General features: G+C 36.1%; 1 protein-coding gene across 1 annotated transcript in view; it reads right to left on the minus strand.

Moving 5' to 3' along the window:
* Window positions 1-8,976, minus strand: part of ROCK2 (Rho associated coiled-coil containing protein kinase 2) — a 145,558-nt gene that overhangs the window by 84,819 nt on the left and 51,763 nt on the right. The window lies entirely within an intron of this gene.

Raw genomic sequence — 8,976 nt, forward strand, 5'->3', positions numbered from 1 at the left:
ACAAAAGTTACCAAAGAGCCAAAGCAATCTTGAGAAAGAAGAACAAAGCTGGAGACATCATGCTCCCAGATTTCAAACTATACTACAAAGCTACAGTAATCAAAATAGTATGGTATTGCTACAAAAACAGACACACAGAGCAACAGAACAGACTGAAAGCCCAGAAATAAACTAACACATATATGGACAATTAATCTCTGACAAAGGAGGAAGAACATATAATGGAGAAAGGACAGTCTCTTCAATAAGTGGTGTTGGGAAAACTAGGTAGCTACCTGCAAAGTAACGAAACTAGACCACTACCTTACACCATACACAAAAATTACCTCAAAATAGATTAAAGACTTGAATATAAGACCTGAAACCATAAAATTCCTAGAAGAAAACACAGGTGGTAAGCTTCTACACACAGATCTTAGTGACATCTTCATGTATCTGACTCCAAAGGCAAGGAATGAAAAACAAAAATAAACAAATGGGATTATTTCAAACCAAAAAGCTTCTACACAGCAAAGAAAACCTACTGAATGGGGGATCAGCAAACCACATATCTAATAAGGGGTTGTTATCCAAAATATATAAAGAAATCATACATCTCAACAACAAAAAAACCAAAAACTTGATTTAAAAAATGGGCAGAGGATCTGAAGAAACATTTCTCCAAAGAAGACATACACACGGCCAACAGGTACAATGAAAAGATGCTGAATGTCACTAATAACTAGGGAAATGCAAATCAAAGCCATAATGAGACATCACCTAAAACTTATTAGAATAGCTATTATCAAAGACAAGAAATAACATGTCAGAGAGGATGTGGAGAAAAAGGAACCCTCTCACACACTATTGATGGAATTGTAAATTGGTGCAGCCACAACAGAAAACAATATGGAGATTCCTCAAAAAATAAAGAATAGAAGTACAATGTGAGACAGATATTCCACTTCTGGGTATTGATCTGAAGAATATGAAAACACCTATTGGAAAAGATATATGCACCCCTAAACTAACTGCATCATTATTTGCAACAGCCAAAATATGGAAACAACCTAAGTGTCCATCAATAGATGCATGGATAAAGAAGATAGTGTATACAAAATGGAATACTACTCAGTCATAAAAATGAATGAAATTTTGCCATTTGCAATGACATGGATGGACTTTGAGGATATTATGATAAGTGAAATAAGTCAAAGACAAATAACCTATGATTCCACTTATGTATGGAATCTAAAAACAAATCAAAAACTAACTCACAGATACAGACAGCAGACTAGTGGTTACCAGAAGAGAAGGGGTTCAGGAGGTGAGCACAATTGGTAAAGGGGTCAACTCTATGGTGATGGATGGTAACTAGACTTGTGGTGGTAATCACTTTGGAGTGTATTCAGATGTCAAAATATAAAGCTGTACATCTAAAATTTACATCATTTAAAAAAAAAAAAAAAAGAAATACACCCAGACTAAGAAAGTTCCCATTCCCTCAAAAAGCATTATTTTTTTTGCCTAATGCATACAAAGAACAGAAAAATCCAACAATAAATATGACACCAACTATCCTTCCCCTCAGGGAACTCAGCCTCAAAACTAAATTTCCCCTAAAAACATAAAAATAAGATGAGGCATTGTTCAGATTTCTCTTTTTTTAAGTTTTCTATATTTTTCATACTTTCTACAACAAGCACACATTAAATTTATAATCAAAATAAGAAAAAGTACCTACATATAACTTGTTGGGGTGAAAAAAATAGTAAGAAACAAAGTCTACTCAATGGATATGCTTGTGAAGGTAACAGTATTTCTAAAAGACTACGGCATATACGGTTTCATCTCCAAGTAACTCTAAAGAGGGCCTGAAAAAATATTCTTCATTTTAAAAATAAACTAAGGCTTAGAGAGATTAAGTGACTTTGACTTGTCCAAGGTCATGCTACTAGGAAATGACATAGTAAATACTACCTAAAACTTAAAGGTCCAATATACTTAACTCACCACCCTAGTCTCAACGACCAGACTAACACTGACCAGAGCCTGGAAGAGTAAATAAGAAGCTGAAAGAGCTGAAGGATTGCAAAAAATAAAACAGCAATAAAGACGCCTTTTAGGGATCTGAGTAAGGGGAAAATCAAAGCAATTTGAGTTTTTTAATTTACGAATTACAGAGAAATTATACATACTTTGTTTACCATTCAGTTATACTTCATATTTTTATTTTTCATTCTTTAAAAATTTTGTCCACATTTTCTGAAAATATTCTTTATTCATAGAAAGGGCAGGGGCGCCTGGGTGGCTCATTGGTTAAGCATTTGCCTTCAGTTTGGGTCATGATCGCAGGGTCCTGGGATGGAGCCCCACATGGAATTCTCTGCTCAGCAGGGAACCTGCTTCTCCCTCTTCCTCTGCTGCTCCCCCTGCTTGTGCTCTCTCTCTCATTCTCTCGCTCAAATAAAATCTTTTTAAAAAAACCAGAAAGGGCAGAGGTGTTAAGAGTAAACTACATATATGTTTTATCACAATTAAAATTCTTTATAGCCCACTATATATAAAACAGACATATAAAGCAGTCTTTTTTAAAAAAAAAGATTTTATTTATTTGACAGAGAGAGACACAGCGAGAGAGGGAACACAAGCAGGGGAGTGGGAGAGAGAGAAGCAGGCTTCCCACCGAGCAGAGAGCCCGATGTGGGGCTCGATCCCAGGACCCTGGGGCCATGACCTGAGCCGAAGGTAGAAGCTTAACGACTAAGGTACCCAGGCGGCCCCCCATATAAAACAATCTTAATTCTCTCAAACTGAAAGAAAAAAAAAAACAACACTAAAAAAATAATAAATATCCAACTTCCAGTGAAGTTGAGATTGTTAAATTCACACTTTGAGATCCCACACATACCCACAATTCCCCTCTCCAGGACAGTTGAACTGCTTTTTAAGGATTCCAGCATTTTAGCATAGTAGGCTATTTTTAAGTACCAAATTATTGCTCTATCTTTTTGGTATAATTTTGCTATTTGGTAAGTTTAAAATGTAAAATCTGAATCACTTATATTTTTAGATATATCCATAATCATTGACTTTAAATCAAAGAAAGGTACATTTATTTGGAAAGCCTTCTTCTGTACCTCCATTAACCTCCACAAGAAGAAAAAATTTTAATTGACAAGGCAAAAGCTTCTATTACAAGAATAAATATCTTCCTCTAGTTCAGAGACTTTTCAAACAAACGGCATATGAACACTTCATACAGATATGATAAAAGTAATTACATTAAAATTTCCATCTACATATTATGAAGAAAAAATTCTTTGGAAAAAAAGAACTACAGCTTCACATTAGTAAAATGACTGAATCCTTGCTTACCCCCACATCCTCCCCACAAGCTATCACAACAAGACGGGATTATGTAAAGATTACATAGTCAAGAAGAAAATCTCAAAATAGTTTATAAATTTTTCCCATAACATCCCCCACCAGTGTAGAGTCAGAGAGCTTTTTCAGCAGTTCTAGAGCAAATATTCAACTCATCAATAATACCATTTTGTTTTTTTAAGCCATTTTTTTAAAGATCAAATACTACCTCATTTGTGCATTTAGTTTTATTTTTATGCAGTATTTTTGAACACTTTGATCTGCTAATAATTTATATTTGAAGAAAATGTAGGGGGTAATATATACTTACAAATTTACATATATACGTGAGGTTTTATATTTATAAACTTTCACATTTGAAATGTATTCTACTTAGCATCATTTATTAAGAAACAAATTATGAATTTTTTTAAGATACCAGTAATTTCAGTACATGAAATTAATACTGATATCCAGTGGCTGGGTTAGCTCAGGACTTAACTGAAAGCCTATGTCTATGACCTTCTTTGTTATGTAGTTTTATATAAACCTTAGGTAGTGAGATTTTTTTTTCAGTGTCTGTGATTTCAACTCTGATTCTCTTCTTAGAAAGTGATACTAAGCTGAGATAAAGAAATTTTAAAAAGAATTCCAAACTACCAAAACTACAAAAACTTTAAAGCAATGAAGAAAATTAACACTATTTGTCCCTTTCATCACCTCCAAATGCACAGAAATGATAGGATAACATTTAAAAGTTTTGCTTTGGTTTGGCTTTTTTTTTTTTTATAAGATTTTATTTATTTATTTGAGAGAGAGAGAATGAGAGATAGAGAGCACGAGAGGGAAGAGGGTCAGAGGGAGAAGCAGACTCCCCGCTGCGCAGGGAGCCCGATGTGGGACTCGATCCCGGGACTCCAGGATCATGACCTGAGCTGAAGGCAGTCGCTTAACCAACTGAGCCACCCAGGCGCCATGGTTTGGTTTTTTAAAGGGGGGGGGGGCATGAGCTACGAGGAGGGACAGAAGGCAAGGGAGAGAGAGAATCCTAAGCAGGTCCATGCCCAGCATGGAGCCCAACACAGGGCTCAATCGCACAACCCTAAGATCATGACCTAAGCTGAAATCAAGAGTCGGATGCTTAACCGACTACGCCACCAGGTGCCCCTAAAAGTTCTTTTAAAAGAACATTTAAAAATGCTAAAACAGGGGCGCCTGGGTGGCTCAGTCGTTAAGCGTCTGCCTTCGGCTCAGGTCATGATCCCGGGGTCCTGGGATTGAGCCCCGCATCGGGCTCCCTGCTCCGCGGGAAGCCTGCTTCTCCCTCTCCCACTCCCCGTTTGTGTTCCCTCTCTCGCTGTGTCTCTCTCTGTCAAATTAATAAATAAAATCTTAAAAAAAATAAAAATAAAAAATAAAAATGCTAAAACAAAACAAAACACCACCACCACAAAATACTCAAAGACCAGAGAGAAAAATGCCAAATAATGAATAGGAACCAAAGGCACAAAGATCTAGAGGATTTGAGGGCAGGGAACAGTAAAACCAATGACTGAGAATTTCAAAGGGCCTAAATGTGGTAAAGGGCCAAAAGCAGACTGATTACTGGGAGAAGAGTAGCTGGAATGAAAATCCCAGCCCCTAAAAGAGACACTGAAAAAGTCTTACTGCCCAAGTTTTATACAAAACTGCATAACTAGGTAGGTCAGATATAGCTTTCAATCAAGTCTTAAGCTAAGCTCCCAAAGCTTACCCAGTTACTAAATCAGCCACATTGCTAATGTTACTAGCTGAGAAATGTGAATCAGCTCCAATACTGGACTGTGGTCGTCTATATGTGAAAAGTTAGCATCAGAGGAAGGTAAACAGTGCATTATAGTACTGTCTTCTGGAATAAAGAGGTACAAGCCAACACCCAACTTCTCCCATTATAATTATCATGGTGGAAAATACATACGTAATTTCCTATTTTCCTAACTTTTCCTGAATGAAGCGCCTTTTAAATTTTAATTGTCAAGAATGAAGTACCAGACTTGTTTTCACTTTCAGTATAAACCACTTCTAAATATCTGTTTTTAAAATATCTAAATAAAATGCATTCCTCGCGGCGCCTGGGTGGCTCAGTTGGTTAAGCGACTGCCTTCAGCTCAGGTCATGATCCCAGGGTCCTGGGATTGGGCTCCGCATCGGGCTCCCTGCTCGGTGGGAAGCCTATTTCTCCCTCTCCCACTCCCCCTGCTTGTGTTACCTCTCTTGCTGTCTCTCTCTCTGTGTCAATTAAATAAATAAATAAAATCTTTAAAAAAAAAAATGCATTCCTCTCCTTCACCTCCCAAAAAAGGAAAAAGTTTGGAAAGACTTCACCAACCTGGAACGTCTGAAGTGATAAGCAGAATGATGGAGACACTATTCTAGGAATTTCAATTGTTAAATGCAGCACAAGTTACCCCATAGCTGAAAATTGTATAAAATTAATGAGTTGTCAGCAAATGGGTAACACTTGAAGCTATAAAACTGGGTAAAATTACTAAAGGAGTATAGACAAGTAAAAAAGGACCAAGGGACTGAGTCCTGGGATACACCAATATTAAGAGATTGAGAATAAGAGGGGACTAAAAAGGAATCAGTAAAGAAAGAAGAAAATCAAGACTTGTGTTATCCTGGAAGCCAGGCAGAGTGTAGCAAGAGCGAGAGAGTGATCCATAGTCAATGTGACTGGTAAGTATAGTTACTCAAGACTGAGAATTTAGCAATGTGGAGGTCATCAGTGACTTTCATCAGAGCTACTTAAATTATAAATTATAAATTTTTTATTTTACACCTTCTTAGAACTTCTGTTTTGCTAAATTGCTGTACTTACTTGTATTTAAAAAACAAAACAAAAACCTTCTTAAAGATGTTATTTTGGGTTCACACTCACAGACCTTAAATAATACCTAGCACTCAACTTGGCCATAAATTATGTAATAGGTCAATATGGTATTTGTTGTTAATAATAGGAACTTTTTTTGGCTTCTTTGTGCCATCTACTGTGCAAAACATTTTACATGCAGTCAACATTTTAATCCTCACAACAATATATGAACTAGGTACTATAGTTATACCCACACCAGTAGGCATAGAAACGGTACTTATAAGGTAGGTTACAAAACTTGCCCAAATCAACAGTTTATAAGTGACAGGATTACAATTTTATGATACATTTATACTTTAAACGTTACTGAACTTAAAGTTAATAAAGTTATTCCTCCAGCAGAACACAACATCCAGGTTTTAAAGTTAAGACAACAAAAGAATAGGAAACATATTTCTGTGTATCTGCCATATAGATAAGTAACCAGGAAATGTTATTTAAATGAATTTTTAATACATTTCCTCCTTGTGTTACCACAACTCCAAATACAGATACAAAACTAAAAATAGTGGGACCAGAGGCGTTTGGGTGGCTCAGTCGGTTAGGTGTCCGACTGGACTCAGCTCACTTCTCAGTCTCAGGATTGTGAGTTTGGGCCCCACATTGGGCTCCGCATGGGGTGTGGAGCCTACTTAAATTAAAAAAAAAAAAAAGTGGGACCAAACAAATCCAACTTAGCAAATAAAATATAAACTTTTAAGCCACCTATATGCACACAGAGAAACTTCTGAATCTTAAATATACCCCATATTATTTTTATAGTACACTGTCAATTTCACCTAGCACAATCTAAGTCATATTAACTTATTTATCATTTATTAATATCAGATGACTAAAATCCTTAATGCTTATTTTACAATACAGCTTCGAAAGTACATTAGTCTAAGATCTGTAGGCCAAATTAAACAAACTAAATGTATCCTGTCACCTAACAAAAAATATTTTTTATTTGAAGAAAAAAAAGTTACTGAGGAAAATAAGAAAACAAAAGAGCATTGGGTGGGGCACCTGGGTGGCTCAGTTGTTAAGCATCTGCCTTTGGCTCAGGTCATGGTCCCAGGGTCCTGGGATCGAGCCCCACATCGGGCTCCCTGCTCAGCGGGAAGCCTGCTTCTCCCTCTCCCACTCCCCCTGCTTGTGTTCCCCCTCTCGCTGTGTCTCTGTCAAATAAATAAAATCTTTTAAAAAAAAAAAGTATTGGGTGAAAGTGTCTCACACATATTTTGCATCATATAAATCAACTTCACTATATAAACTTGAGTAGCTAACTTAATGAAGCATAAGAGCAGTTTTCCTGTTTGCTTATATAAATCTTCAGCTACCTATAGTTACAGTAAAATGAGTTCTTAAAGCTCCCTACCGCCTTAAAACAATATAGATGGTACATTAATGAAGTACTATGTTTCTAACAGAGTCCCATTCATATTTCGAACACTTAAAACGGGGTAATTATATCAAAAACTTGCTTAGAACCTGAATTCTGAATTGTAGTGGAAGGAGAACCTCCTTGAACAAAGAATACAGTTTCCACTGATCTTAAGCCTTTCTGAAGTGTCTGTATTTGAACAGGCTCCTGATTTCTAGCGCCCTTTTTGCCTTACACACCAGTGTGGTTTAGCACAGCATTCTCCCAGTTCCTGCCTTTAGTATTTTGATTTTTATATTTTGTTCCTCATGGTTTTTTGCATTTCACTAAGTATTATGATAAAATATTATTTATCTTGATTATGGTGGGGTTTTGGCACCCCCATAAATTTTGTGCCCATGGTAACTGCCTCACAGGCCTTAGACTGGCCCCAGTCACAGTGCTAAAAGACTGAAATCTCTGAGAGACACTCATGAACCACGGCGTATTTTAATTTTAAAAGAATGTGCAAAGAATCACAAAATTGATTTAAGTTTTAAAAAAAGAATTACTCAAAAATTTAAGTGTAGAGTTAATAATAATACCAGCGGTGAGAGTGCCCATATGTTGATAATAAAGCAGCTGCTATATACAGACAGCGTGCACAACAGACACTGTGTCAAACACTTTCTGTGATATCACCTCATGTAATTCACTGAATTTTCCAAGTTGTAGAAGTAGGTATATTAACATCATTTTTTTAATTGAAGAATTTAACCTTGGAGAACTTAATTTCTCAGAATTTCAGTTAGAAAATAGCAGAGTTGGGATTGGGCTTAATGCAGCTTCAAGTAATTATTAGTATTTTTAATATTTTACCTAGGTTCTAAATTTTTTCTTCTAAAAATATTGTCAATGGGAAGATATGAATCAAAGTACTATTTATAATGTAGTACGTTGTTCAGAAACACATGAATAAAATTAACATCAAATTGTATTTGTATAACTATACTTTGGTTTATAAAACAATTGTATCTTTTCTTCTAAAAACCAGGTTCTCCTCCTCAAGGCATATACAATATTTTACTGCTCCCTGTAGAATAAAACAGAAAATCAGTTAACTTACCTCCCCATCATAAAATTATCAGAACAGTTAATATGTCATCTGGCTGAATCCTATTCCTAACCTAACACTGGTATGCAGTTGAAAAACTACTAGCAGATAAAATCAGAGTTGCTAGCAGCAATGTCCACAACAGCCAAACTATGGAAAAAGCCAAGATGTCCATCAACAGACGAATGGATAAAGAAGATGTGGTGTATACACACACACACACACACACACACACACACACACACACACACACACACA

This window comes from Callorhinus ursinus, unplaced genomic scaffold, assembly GCF_003265705.2.
Source record: "Callorhinus ursinus isolate GAN/ISIS: 27379988/994484 unplaced genomic scaffold, GSC_fseal_2.0 scaffold10, whole genome shotgun sequence".
In the NCBI taxonomy this organism is placed as follows: domain Eukaryota; kingdom Metazoa; phylum Chordata; class Mammalia; order Carnivora; family Otariidae; genus Callorhinus; species Callorhinus ursinus.